We start from the raw sequence: 15,108 nt of genomic DNA on the forward strand, positions 1-15,108 counted from the left end.
AATAATAATAATTCTTAATAAACTATATGGGCATAGTATCAGAGGGGTAGCCGTGTTAGTCTGCATCTATAAAAAGCAACAGAGAGTCCTGTGGCACCTTTAAGACTAACAGATATATTGGAGCATAAGCTTTCGTGGGTGAATGCCCACTTCACCCGCAAAAGCTTATGCTCCAATACATCTGTTAGTCTTAAAGGTGCCACAAGACTCTCTGATGCTATATGGGCATAGTGATTAAAACACTAATTACATATTAGAGAAGATGCAACTTAGGATGGTTTTTTGTTATTTTAATTTTATGCAAAGGATTACACTCAATTAAAATTGGCTTTGTAAATACACATACACTCACTCACACAATTAGTCATTTTTTAATGGGGGAGAGCTAATTCATACAAATAAAAAACATTATTGAAAACCTGTCCAAAAGAGCTTGTGTCATTAAAAAATTTAAATAGGCCACAGTCAACTTAAAAATCACAATTCTACCCCAAAATGTTGTAACTCCTATTGTTATAAGTAAACCTTAATATTACTGTAACTGAAAGAGATTAGAGGAAAAACGTATTGATTTTCAGTTTGTTTACTTTGTAAACTGGATGTAGTCAGTTTCACCATTTCCCCCTATTGTTTGTATGGTGTTTTGTGCAGCAACAGGGGAGAGAAAAACATTTCTTTAAACAAGTGAAAATGTGATCACAAACCACAAAAACCTGCAGGGGAATTCAGCGATAAATGTAGTATCAACTCAGGCGCAGCTGTAAAAATTACTTTTAATTATTTTTTGACCTAACTGAAAAAACACATATATCAAGATTAGCTTTCATTTATTCTTTAAATACCAAGAACATGAGTTCTACCATTTAGTAATCTGCCATGACCTTCTATTTACAGCCAAGTTAGGAGGACTCAAAAGAGTGACTTTCTTTTCTTTCTCCCACAATCATAGTGATGCTAGCCTGCCTTTATTAATGGGTGCATTGCCATTGGATGGAGCCCCTAGGACAGCATCTGGTCACTTAACTCCAGGACCAACTCCCGGACCTACTCCTGAAAAGATGAGACAAGGTGGGTGAGGTAATACCCTTTATTGGACCAACTTCTGTTGGTAGGAGAGACAAGCTTTTGGGCTTACACTGAGCTCTTCTTCAGGTTTGTCTCTCTAATATCCTGGAACAAACACAGCTACAACAACATTGCATACAACCCTGATGTCCTGGACCACAGAATTGGGCCACCGCTTTCTAACAATTGTCATCACACAAATGACCAAAATAAAACTTTAAAGAAAAAGCAAATTTTAATTTTGTATAATAATTGGCCCTGTTCATTAGTGCACTATAAGCCTGTCTGAATATTAGTACAGATGTAATAAAAGGATCTCTCTCGCTCACACACCCCAATCCGCATTTAAAAAGGATTAGAATACATTCTCTCTAGAGATTGTTTCAGTCCTAGATAAATCCCATTCTATACTTTATGTCAAAAAATATACAAAGAAAGGGCCAAATCCTGTATTCCTTATTGAGGAATTCAATAGTCCATTGATTTCAGTGGGAGTTTTGCCTGAGAAAGAATCACAGGACACAACAGATCTTCTGATCTTGGTCTATATAGTTATATACATAACGACCCACACAGTGAGAGGGAAATATACTTTTTTAAATGAATCCGTTAATATTTACAATTTTGCTGAACAAAGTCAAGAATACTTGACAAGGTTCACTAGCTTTTCTGTAGCAGAATGACCTCCAAATATTCTGAGGGAAGCAGCAACATTGCATTTCTCACATCAAAAAAGTGAGAGACTTTGGTGGAATTCAGAGTCTACTGTAGAATATTAGTCTTTTCATCTCCACATTTACACCAGTCCCTTTATAACAGGTCTCACAAAACAAATGTTGAAAGAAGAAATATCCAGGAATATTCCAAAGTTCATTGAGGAATGTCTACAACAGATAATATAAAACTTGGGTGATTCACCTTTACTTAAGAAAGCTGGTTCCTCATATTCAGTACTAATTTCTGAATTGTGTTATTATAGTTATATTTCATATATATTAATGTGTTTGCCAATAGACCTTTGGCAGTTAGCTTTCCATTTTAAGTGGAGATATAGATGGCCTACAATATTTGTTTATGACATTACAGTATCTCTGCATTGTAATGAACCATGATGTCACCAATTATGATTATTGTTGCTAGATTGTTCAAGCAGAAGTTAAAAGCAGATAGTGGGGACATACATTAATAAATGCAAAATATTTAAAAGAATATTCAGAAAATAAATTGTGACTGAATGCAAAACATGTTCTTGTTTGAATGCTTCCAGTAACGGACATAAATGTACTCTCTAGGCTTTCACCTCAGGGCTTCTTGTTGTTCCACTACTTCAGTGAAGCCAATTTTTCAGATAACTTGTTACAAAAATATATTCTTTTCCCAACACACTCAAGAACATCCTACATTGTTAGGATGATTATTATTGGCCCTGATCCTGCACTGAGAACTGCACAGATGCAGGGGGTCCACCCAGGGGATTCTCATTGCAAGCTTCTGGCTATTATTTGTATTCTATAAGTGCCCATGATGTGTTAGATGCTTTAAAAAAAAAAAAAAAAAAAGAAAGAAAGAAAGCAGTGCCTGTTCTACAAAAAATACCTTACATAGCTGTAAGGTATGAGAACAATCAACAAGTAGCGTAGCTGGGTAGTAATTGGTCGTAGCCCAGTATTTCTGTAATTATTTTATTTACAAAGGTATGTAAATAAAATAATTACAGAAATACTGGGATATGATGTGTAGGGAACCCCAAATTACCCTATAGCCATGACATGATAGTTACTTGCAGATATTACAGGCCTTTTACATCTGTCTACTTTGAACTGATGCTCTTGCTCCCCATTCACCAAATCACTTCACACTACATCATGTATTTGTTCCAGAGAGCTCCCTTTTGTTATAACAAGAGAACAAACACCTAATTTTCCCCCTTAACCTCTTTCCCAAACTCATGCAATAGTTATGGCTGAAAGCTAACTTGAAGTAATGATTTCAGCAGCTGAAGGGAAAGGACTATTAGATAAATGAATTTTTTTGTAATGACATTTTGGGCTAAATGGTGGCTTTTAATCAGTGTCCTTGGTAGTGAGTGGTGTACAGGCCCAGTAACTCTGCAGGAGCATTTTGGGGCATTGTGTCTCATGCAAGTGTAACGCTGACGGAGCCTGGTCATCAGTGGGTGGGATCGAACCTGGGACCTCTGGAGCTTCATGTATGAGCCTCTACCCATGAGCTAAAAGTCAATTTGCTGTTAGCTAAGGCTGTAGAGCAGACTCAACTTAACTGCTTTCTCTCTCTCTAAATCAGGGGTGGGCAAACTATGGCCCACGGTCCACATCCAGCCCTTCAGATGTTTTAATCCGGCCCTTGAGCTGCCACCGGGGAGTGGGGTCCAGGGCTTACCCTGCTCTGTGCATGCTGAGGCTCTGTGCAGCTCCTGGAAACAGCGGCATGTCCCCACTCCGGCTCCTACGTGTAGGGGCAGCCAGGGGGCTCTGCACGCTGCCCCCGCCCCAAGCACCACCCCCATAGCTCCCATTGGCCAGGAACCTCATTTCTGGCCCCAACCCAGAGCCCGCACCCCCGCCCACACCCTAACTCCCAATTTTGTGAGCATTAATGGCCTGACATACATCCATATCCAGATGTGGCCCTCAGGCCAAAAAGTTTGCCCACCCCTGCTCTAAATGGTCTCGGTGCCACTAGAGGGGACAGAACACCACACCCAGGAGGTGTGTGGGTTACACAAGCCCAGTGTCTTTGGGAGCAGAAGGGAAATTGCTACTATGCCTTTCGAAAGGGTGCAGCTTGCATTCCTATCCAGGTGGGGCAAAGTCTGCTGGCTGGTAGAGAAGTGACAAAATCATAGCTGAATATTTTCTCTTCCGTCATAGACTCACCAGACTTTAATGTCATAAGGGATCATCATAATCATCTAGTCTGACCTCCTGCACATTGCAGGCCACAGAACCTCACCCACCCAATTTATAAGGGCTAATTTTGCGGCAGACTATTACACTGAGCAGTGCTTGTGCCTCTCTGAATGCAAGGACTGCAGTTATGCCTGCATGTCATCCTCTATCCCATGTATGTTCAGGCCATCCACAAACTGGCCTTTTCTGTTTGTTTTTTAATCCTACTGTGAATCAGATAATTTTTTGCAATTTACTAAAACAGATAACTATTAGTCTGACCATTCTTGAAGACACTGATCTACTTTTTCTATTTAGGAGAATAATGACACTTTCAAATAAATCAGATAAGATGAGATCTAAATCAATCAATGATAAGAATGGTCATACTGGGGAACACCAGTGGTCCCTCTAACCCAGTATCTTGTCTTCCGACAGCAGCCAATGCCGGTTGCTTCAAAGGGAATGAACAGAACAGGGTGATTATTGAGTGATCTATCCCCCTGTCTTCTAGTCCCAGCATCTGGCAGTCAGAGGCTTAGGGACACCCAGAGTATGGGATTGCATCCCTGACCATCTTGGCCAATCGCCATTGATGGACCTATCCTCCATGAACTTATCTAATTCTTTCTTGAACCCAATTATAATGTTGGTCTTCACAGCATCCTCTGGCAACCAGTTCCATAGGCTGACTGTGCCTTGCATGAAGAAGTACTTTCTTTTGTTTTAAACCTGCTGACTATTAATTTTGAGTGCCCCCTATTTCTTGTGTTATATGAATGGGTAAATAATGCTTCCTTATTTGCTTTCTCCACACCATTCATGAATTTATAGACCTCTACCATATCCCCCTCTCCTCCCTCTGTTGTCTCGTTTCTAAACTGAATGGCTCCAGGCTTTTTAATCTCTCCTCATATGGAAGCTGTTTCATACCCCTAATTATTTTTGTTGCCCTTCTCTGTGCCTTTTCCAATTTTAATATATCTTTTTTGAGCCAGGATGACCAGAACTTCAGGCAGCATTCAAGGTGTTGGCGTATCATGGTGTTATATAGTGGCATTATGATATTTACTGTCTTATTATCTATCCCTTTTCTAATGATTCCTAACATTTTGTTAATTCTTTTTATTACTGCTGCACAGTGAGTGGATGTTTTCAGAGAACTATAAACTAGGCAACAGCTAATGTAGACCCATTCATTTTGTATATATAGTTGGGATCATGTCTTCCAATGTGCATTACTTTGCATTTATCAACATTGAATTTTATCTGCCATTTTGTTGCCCAGTCACCCAGTTTTGTGAGATCCCTTTGTAACTCTTTGCAGTCTGCTTTGGACTTACTATCTTGAGCAATTTTGTATCTCTGCAAATTTTGCCACCTCACTGTTTACCCCTTTTTTCAGATCATTTATGAATAAATTGAACAGAACTGGTTCCAGTACAGACCCTTGGGGGGAGACCACTATTTACCTCTCCATTCTGAAAACTGACCATTTATTCCTACCCTTCGTCTCCCGCCATCTTTTAACTAGTTACTGATCCATGAGAGGATCTTATCCCATGAGAGGATCTTATCCCTTACTTTGCTCAAGAGGTGAGGGACCTTGTCAAAGGCTTTCTGAAAGTCCAAGTACACTGTATCTACTGGATCACCCTTGTCCACGTTTGTTGAACCCTTCAAAAAATTAAATAGATTTGTGAGTCATGATTTCCCTTTACAAAAGCTGTTGTCTCTTCCCCAACAAATCATATTCATCTGGGTATCTGATAATTCTGTTATTTACTATAGTTTCAATCAATTTGCCTGGTACTGAAGTTAGGCTTACTGGCCTGTAATTGCCAGGATCACCTTTGGAGCCTTTTTTAAAAATTGGAGTTACATTACCAGATGACTGGAGAATAGCTACAGAGGCTGATTTAAGTGATAGGTTACATACCACAGTCAGTAGTTCAGCAATTTCTTATCTCAGTTCCTTCAGAACTCTTGGATGAATTCAATCTGGTCTTGGTGACATATTACTGTTTAATTTATCAATTTGTTCCAAAACCTCCTCTATCAACAACTTATTGTAGGACAGTTCCTCAGATTTGTCACCTAAAAAGAATGGCTCAGTTGTGGGAATCTCCTCTGAAGTGAAGACGGATGCAAAGAATTCATTAGCTTCTCTGCAACAGTCTTGTCTTCCCTGAGTTCTCTTTTAGTACCTCAGTCATCCAGTGGCCTCACTGACGGTTTCCTTTCTCTGATGTATTTAGATCTTTTTTTTTTTTTTGCTGTTAGTTTTTGTGTCTTTTCCTAGTTACTCTTCAAATTCTTTTTTGGCCTGCCTAATTATACTTTTACACTTGATTTGCCAGTTTGTTCCTTTCTATTTTCCTCAGTAGAATTTGACTTCCAATTTTTAAAGGATGCCTTTTTGCCTCTAACCACCTCTTTTTATAGTAGCATTTTTTTGGATCCTCTATTTTTTTTAATTTGGGGGTATATGTTTAATTTGAGCCTCCATTATGGTTTTTAAAAAAGTTTCCATGAGGCTTGCAGGCATTTCATTCTCGTGACTGTCCCTTTTAATTTCCATTTAACTAGCTTCTTCATTTTCGTCTAGTTCCCCTTTTTGAAGTTAAATGCTACAGTGGAGGGCTTCTCCCCCCCAGAAGGATGATATATTTAATGACATATGGTCACTACTACTAAGCGATTCAGCTATATTCACTTCTTGGACCAGAGCCTGTGCTCCACTTAGGACTTAACTAGGAATTGCCTCTCCCCTTGTGAGTTCCAGGAGTAGCTGCTTCAGGATGCAATCATTAATGGTGTCTAGAAATTTTATCTCTGCATCGTGTCCTGAGATGACATGTACCCAGTCAATATAGGGATAGCAGACTGGGTACATAGACAATGATAGTGCTTCAGCTCTGTATCAGAAGGACTTAGAAGCTTACAATCTAAAATAAAGACAAGGAAAAAAAAAAGAATGGCCTGGGAGACTTATGGATTGTGGCAACTTACAAGGTTTCCTTGTTTACTTAAATTAATAATTAGAGAGATGAAAGTGAAAGTGGGGCTTGATTCTCATTTACAGTACAACTCCTTTCACTGTTTTGGCAGTTCAGAGGGGCCTTAGTGCAAGAGATTCAGGCTCTTCATCTTTATACTCTGGGAAGGATAATCCAGTGGTTAGGGCACTAACAAAGGATTTGGGAGATCTAGGTTCAATTCCCTGCTTATCTACAGACTTCCAGTGTGATCTTGGACAAGTCACTTAGCCTCTCTGTGCTTCAGTTCCCCATCTGTAAAATGGGGATAATCCTTCCTCACAGGGATGTTGTGAGGATAAATACATTAAAAATTGTGAGGTGCTCAGGTACTATGGTGATGGGGGCCATATAAATACTGAAGATAGATTGGTTATTAATTAACAGAATTAATGATAAAATTTAAAGTCTTGTAAAAATACAGTGGGGAAAAAAACTACCCCCTAAAATGTAGTCTAATGTGAAAATATTCTATTATGTTTCTTGTTTAAACTTTTAAAATTTCAGCTCTGGAAAGAGTATTTTTTCCTGTTAGTTCCATGTATTTGTATTATCCAACATCCCTTAACCCCCATGGTTAGTTGATTTATGTAATGCTTCATCAGCTTTTACAGCAATAACAGAGAACCATATGGCTTATAACAAAATATTATTCATATTATTGTAATTGCTCATTATTATTATTGTCATAGGAGACTATGCCTGGATGTGCATTTTTTTCCCTTTAAAAAGAGTATTCTGGCTCAGCTCTTTAGACTCTAAATCATATTTAGTATACTAACGTGTTTTTTAGATTCCTTTTCTTAACCTGTGAAAACATGTTTTTGCTCTGATCAAACTGAACGTACTGTGAGGTTTGCCATTCCTGATCAAACTATTGATCCACCAACTTCAGTCACCTACCTCGACATTGGCCAATGTCTGATGTTTTAGAAGAAAGCAATCTTGCTCTTAAGATCTAGTAGTTCCCCTAATTCTGGGAGGCTCGACATGGGGGCAAGTTCCTTCCTGACTCCTAGACCTAAAACATCAAATTTTATTCTACTGTGTTTCTCCGTTCCTTCTATACTATAGAGCCTTAAAACTCTTTGAGGCAGGGACTCTCATGTACTGTATGTTTGTACAGTAACTATCACAATGGTGCCCCAGCCAGGTTGTCCTGTAGGAGATACTGCAATATAAATATTAAATAAATAAATAACAACAATAATAAAAATCCTATTTTAATACATTACAAATACACTGCAGTTACACAGAACCTTTGATCAAAAGGTCTCAAAACACTTCATTAAACCTGTACTCTATTTCTGTTTCCCACTAAACCAGTGGTTCTCAACCTATTTACCATTGTGGCCCACAATGTGTTTATGTGGGCCGCATCCAATACTACCTCTAGCGCCCTGAGGATGTCACATGGGCTGCAGCTCTGTGCTGATTGAGCCGCAAGTGCTAAACCAACAACCTGAATGTAGAACTTTTTCTTAACGCAAGAAATTTCATAGAAATAAGCACACTGTGGAAACTCAGTCTCAAATGATCACTTCTTAAAACCGTTGCATCCCATTTTATCTCAAAGAACTTTAGTAAAAGGATGCTAAACCATCTATAAAATTATGCAGTATTTGGTAAAGGATGGGATTTTACTACACGCATGCCCACAGATTACTCTGCTACAAAATGACTACAAAAAGTTTGTCTGGCTTTGTAGTAAAATGATTAACTATTGACGTTGTCACAGATGATTAACTATTGACGTTGTCACAGATACAAAAGGTTTCATAGATCATAGATTCCAAGGCCAGGAGGGACCATTGTGAGTCCGACCTCCTGTACAACACAGGCCATAGAACTTCCCCAAAATCATCCCTAGAGAATATATTTTAGAAAAAACATCTAATCTTGATTTAAAAATTGACAGTGATAGAGAATCTACCTTCTAAATTGTTGTAGTGGTTAATTACTCTCAATTTATGCCTTATTTCCAGCCCAAATTTGTCTAGCTTCAACTTCAACTTGCAGAAGTGACTTATTGCACATGTGATTAATATACTAAGTCAAATGGTTTAAATTTTTAAAACTTTACTATATTTGCATTGTATATTGGATTCTCTGCCCCATCTGAGCTCTGCTTGGATACAGTGGAGTGTCAGCCAGAAGCAGCTCTAGTTTACACCACTGACATAAATTTCTCTCAATGACCTTACCCCCGGAGGATAGAAGTATCCAGCACAGCAGCTGGCTCTACTATCTTCTCCCGCTTTGCACTAGTGGGGAACTTCCCAGCACTGGGGGAATTCTCTGCTGACTATTTATGACCAGTTTGAGTCCACTTTCCACCAGCTGAGCACTACAGCATAACATGGATTTAGTGACTGGAGGATCTAGCTCATTACATCTGGATTAGATAAATAGATCAAACCAATTTTCAAATCCCTTTGTGTCTGAGCTAGAGAAAATGCTAATGTAAGTGTTTAAACTGATCTATGTATTGCTAAAGTGCACTTAATTCATAACATATTTTATCTTATACATGATTATATTCAAAATTATGTAGCAGTAATTCCTAATGAAACATGATCCAGCCAAACTGTTCTTTATAATCAAAGTTGTCTCAACCTGTTTTAACATTAAAATCACTTGTCTCATAAAAGTTTTAAAGTTTCAGGAAATTATATTAAGAATAATGATCAGTATAACAGCATTATATAAAACAATGACATCAATTCACTCAATAAAATTCTTCAACTTAACTGCAATATTTTGGCAGAGTGACTGAGATGATTGCTTTTCTAATTAATTAAAGACAGGTTCATTTAAGCAATTACATTCTTTGTCCACAACAAGCAAATTTTTAATTAGAGAGCCCCTACTGCTATCAAAAGGCCTTCATTATTTGTTTTTCATTCTCTCGCTAATCCTAAAACAACAAAGTCCCTGCTCACCAGAACTCTTGAGAGAGAGTTGATTTTGGAATTTTGTTAATGCTGTGACTTCCTGGAGATGTGCAAATCTTTTCTTATCCAAAAAGTAACATCACTAGCCATTAGGGAATAATCTTAACTAGACCTGTAATGTTTTAGCTTTTCCATCTATATTATTTTTCTCTTCAATGGCCTCTCTAGTCTCTTGCAATCTAGGAATAACTTTGGTAGTGCACACGGACTGGTGGGTCTTTTAAAAAATGTAACAAGCTGTCATAGGCAGTGATGAGGGAGCACATATTTATTCTGATGTTGGGGCTATCACCTTGAAAGATATTTTCTTTTGCTTTATCAAATGTTCCTGTTCAGTTCTTGTTCTTTGTCATAGTTTTAAAAATTACAGTTTTGTTTGCATGTCAAGCCATAGTTCTTTTAGTAACAAAATCCAGGGTGGTTATTGCCACTGACACTTGTGACAGTGTCTTTAGCTGGTGGCTTTCATCCACTGGGTGTTGGGAAGGCAATTTACATGGGGATTTTGGTGCGGCATGGATGCTCAGTCTAGAAAGTGGAATTTCCAGTCAGACCACATATTTTCTCTTCCATTGATCCCACTAACAATGCTAAAGGCAAGGCAAGGCAAAGTGATCCTTTATCGCAAAATGCTCCAGAGGAGCCTAAAGAATTTAGGATTGCCCAACTATCAGGCTCTTTTCAAGGTGAGAGATGTTGTCAGTCAAGGTCTAATCATACCTCATAATTTGACTGCCAGATGCTGGGACTGGACGACTTGATAATTTCCGGTCTGTTCATTCCCTTTGAAGCATCTGGCATTGGCCACTCTTGAAAGACAGGATATTGGGATAGATGGACCATTGGTCTGACCCATTATGGCCGTTCTTATGTTCCTATGTTCTTAACATAGACCGGCCACTTAAAAACTGGGACAAATAAAGACACAGTTCACTGAGATGTGGCGCACTCTACTGCAAATCACGAAGTGTACTGTATGCTAATGATGTTTCAGTCTGAAAGGCCTTTCTGGACAAAAAGGTTAGAAAAATATTCACAAACACAGAAAAGAAATGCAGAACCTAATGGTCTGAATTTTTAATCTGTCTGAAATTGATTATTAAAAAAAATAAATTTCATACTGGTAGAAACAGCACCTACTGAGAAAACCTGTTAGTATCTTTTTGTCAGTATTAATAAAATACAAGTTCATGACTTTTAATATGTAGTTAGTGTATATTTTTATCAAATCCCATTAGTAATCATAGTTCCTGAGTCAACTGTGTCGACATTCTAGAGAACACCGCAAGTATATCATACCAAACATTAGGGCCTCAATCCTGCAAACACTCTTGCATCTGAGTGACTTCACACAGGCAAGTAGTAGTTCTACTGAGTGTTTAACTGTTTACCTCAGTATTTTTGTTTAATAACTGTCATTTCATCTGACTGTGCAAAATGTCCTCATTAATTTAAAATGCCTATTTTCTTACTGCCAGCTATAATTTATTCAATATAATAAAAATGTTATTACTTCTTCAATTTGACTGTATTAAAATACAGTTTAAATGTAAAATAGGAATCCAACAATTTCAGCAGTAAATGAACTCTCATTTTTTTGCACCACATGCTTTTACATTATGTTTTCATTATAATATTGTGTAATTTTGTAAAAATGTTGATTAGCAATTTCGCAAATCTGAAAAACACAATTCACAGGTTACGACCATGACCCTTGAAAAAATGTGAGAGAACAACCTCATTACGAGAGATACCCTGCAATAGATATTTGTTTAACTTGAACTCTGCAAGTGCAGTTGCCCAGTGCAACTGTACATATTTGCTCCTGAATCCTTTCTGAAAGGCACTATTTAAACATGTTGATGCACTGCATTGAGATTTTTTTTGTATCCATTCCAGCAGGGTTGACAAAACAAGAAGACTCAGAAGATAAATCTGTTTTTTATATCAAGAAGCACTACATGGTAAGTGAACTACCTTTTACATTATATGTTCCCATTTAAATAAAACATGGCAGGCATGCAAGCTCTTGTGGAGGTGCATGGTATGGTTGTATTGTTCAGTCAGATTTCTATTTTCAATTGTAGTAATGTATTTGGACTCTAGTTGTCAATCTTTGGTTTAATGGCAATGAGTTTGTTACTGTAGATTCATTGATGTGTTAGGAGGGAAGGAGAAAGTGGTGTGTAAGGAGAATTTTGTGGTCCCCTCAATCCAAGCCATGCCCAGAACCCAGGATGTAGTTCTTGTGTCTGATCCCCTGTGCCTTGGGTTTAGGTGAGACTGCAAACAGGTGTCTACAATGACATGGAATTTTATGATGTAGGCACTTGGACTAGCCATCAAATCATTTCACATAAGCTACTGAACAGCCACCAGGTGGTAATAGTGACTTTCAGTCATTACTGTTCTGGGCTAGGTTCAATGCAGTGACCTAGAGGTGAAAGTTTCTGTCTCCTGAACCAGTCACACTTTACATGTCCCTTCTCAGCTCTGTTTTAGCCATTCTCCAGCCAATGTCAGGATGGGACACCTTTCAATCTGCCAATTAGCTGGAGAAGTTAATCCTAAACAACCCAAAGCACTCCTCATCTCTTTAGGATAAATTTATGTCTTCTGCAGCAATTCCAGCTCTGAAAGCCAGAAACAATGAAAGTCAATGTTAATGCAAATAGAACATAGCACCCATGATGTGCTTTCACAGGAGCTGTAGCATTAGTCTTTCTTTTCTTAATTCTCTTTGTTTGCTAGATAAAGACCTAACTACAAGCTAATATCCAGATCCTACAAGCCCTTAGTCATGCAAGTAGCATTTATGCATATGAGTAGCTCCACTGACTTCAGTGAGGCTGCATAAGGAAAGAGGGCATGGCCCTAGTTCAATGCAACTAAATGCATCAACAAAAAACCACTCTGCACACCTGAAATGGTGTTTTCAAATATAAACTAAAAACAGAAAATGATCCAGCACTAGAGAGAAAAGGCATTTCTGTGTCACTCTACTGAAAATCATTATCTCCTTCGCTTTGTATCTTGGTGCCTGCATCAATGTACTTAGGCAGTAAACTGCGAAGTAAAACCATGAGCCCAATCCTGAATTTCTTATTCAGGCTACACTGCTATTTTGCCTGAAGATCACATGATTGGGCCCTAATATTTACTCTTTCTCTCTTAAATCACAAGAAATTTATGGTCCTGCAGTGGGTAGCAGTTTTGCTCCTTGCTATTGTTACATTAGTCAGATCATCACACATGAATTTGTTTTAAAAGCGGTATGAAATATTACCTTAGACTAGGGAAGCTATATAGTGGGCTTGTGAAATAAAGGTTTCAGAGTAGCAACCGTGTTAGTCTGTATCCGCAAAAAGAACAGGAGTACTTGTGGCACCTTAGAGACTAACAAATTTATTAGAGCATAAGCTTTCGTGGGCTACATTCATTTCCTGATTGTGAAAAATCACAATGTAGACATTCAGGGTTGGACTGGAGCCTGAGCTCTGGGACCCGGCAAGGGTGGAGGTCCCAGAGCTCAGGCTAGAGCCTAAATGTCTACGCAGCGACTTTTAGTACCATGAGCTAGAGTCACCTGACCCAGGCCAGTCCTGGCTGTGCTGTGGGTCTTTTATCCCTGTATAGATATACCCTTACTTTCAGTGGAATTTTCTATCTCTTATTAGCTTATCACATGACTCCTCTCCTTCTCTGCAATTCACTTTACATTCATTTCTGAAATATGCAACTTTTCTTTTGTCCTTTAAAAAATTATAAGAAGAAAAAGAAAAAGCAGAAAGCATGTACCTCTGTAAGACTGAACATGTTCTGTAACTTAGCACCAGTTCAAGGTTCAGGACTTGCTATTTATTACCGTTGGTAGAAAAAAAATTCTTTCCTTTTTTCCCCATCAATATTTTGAAAACCTTGGATCATCTCTACTGTTTGTTACGAGAGTAACGAGAAACAAGACTATTAGTGATAGTTTTAAGAAAGAGCATCATCGTAGGAACCATCAAGACTAAAAGCAAATTTTGGACACTACTGATTATAAAGCTTTTCAATGGAATATGAAGTATACCTTTCCAATCCTTATATATAAAATATGTATAACGATACTTACTTCCTACTTTACAGGGGTGTTGTGAGTATTAGCTAATGCCTGTACAGGATTTTGATCATGAAAAGTGCTATATAAGAGCTTTTGTTATCATTAGACAACTTATTTTAAAATATCCATGCCGATTACTCTCTTGCTTTCCAAACTTCATCCCCTTTCTCTCTGATGTGATTTTAGCATCTGATACCTCATAAGCAGCTAAAGTTAGAGTCTAATGTTTTACTCTACTTGAAAGCTGGTCTTCCAGACATTAAGGATCAAATGATGCCCCTTCCACACTGAACAGTAACTTACTCAAGGGGTTAGCCATTCAATAGCAAATTTACTCCAAGTGATTCCATTGGTTTCAATATGAGTAGGGTTATTATAAGTTGGTCCTAAAAGAATAAATCACTGGTTTCTGGATAAAGCTGTTCTCAATAGCAACTAAAATCATGTCAAAACTAAGGTGGAAAAAAATCCAAAATAATAAATAGAATGATATAATTTTTAATGTTTAATATCTCACAACCTGTCAGCGTAAAAACACTTTCATAAACAAATGCTCCTAGGAATGATACATTTTCCCAAGAATTGGAGCACAGATCAGAAAGAAAAATATTTGATTCCATAGAGAAAGGTATAGTTCCATAAGGCATGGAAGTTGCTTGTGTAACCAGAAAAATGGAGTAAATGCTACAGGCTATAGCCTTATGTCTTGAACATCTGCATATGGAACACAAACCAGTCAGCAAATCATTGTGGCCCAGCAAGATCAGGGCCAGCTCTAACTTTTTTGCTGCCCCAAGCAGCAAAAAAAAGTGCCGCCCCCCCAGCCCCCGCCGAGTGACGTGCCGCGCCACCCCACCCCGCCGAGCGTCGCGCCGCCGGAGCCTGCCCCCCCCGCCGAGCGCTGCCAGAACACCCCCCCCCAGCGCCGCCCCCCACGCCGCCCCCCGGCCAAGCGCCGCACCGCCGGGGAACCCCTCCCCCCCGAGCGCCGCGCCGCCAGAACCCCCCCCCCGAGCGCCAAGCCCCGCCCCCAGTAGGTT

The 15,108-nt window shown here is 38.8% G+C and overlaps 1 protein-coding gene and 1 long non-coding RNA gene across 4 annotated transcripts in view; one reads left to right on the forward strand and one right to left on the reverse strand.

Annotated features, from left to right (window-relative positions):
- SLC38A4 (solute carrier family 38 member 4) overlaps positions 1 to 15,108 on the reverse strand; it is a 60,275-nt gene that overhangs the window by 30,552 nt on the left and 14,615 nt on the right. The gene's annotated exons all lie outside the window — the stretch shown is intronic.
- Positions 626 to 15,108, forward strand: part of LOC117877209 — a 90,562-nt gene continuing 76,079 nt past the window's right edge. The window contains exons 1-2 of the long non-coding RNA XR_004645650.1: positions 626 to 1,068; positions 11,869 to 11,930. This is a non-coding gene — a long non-coding RNA (uncharacterized LOC117877209). The remainder of the gene's footprint in view (positions 1,069 to 11,868; positions 11,931 to 15,108) is intronic.

This window comes from Trachemys scripta, chromosome 1 (genome assembly GCF_013100865.1).
Source record: "Trachemys scripta elegans isolate TJP31775 chromosome 1, CAS_Tse_1.0, whole genome shotgun sequence".
Lineage (NCBI taxonomy): Eukaryota > Metazoa > Chordata > Testudines > Emydidae > Trachemys > Trachemys scripta.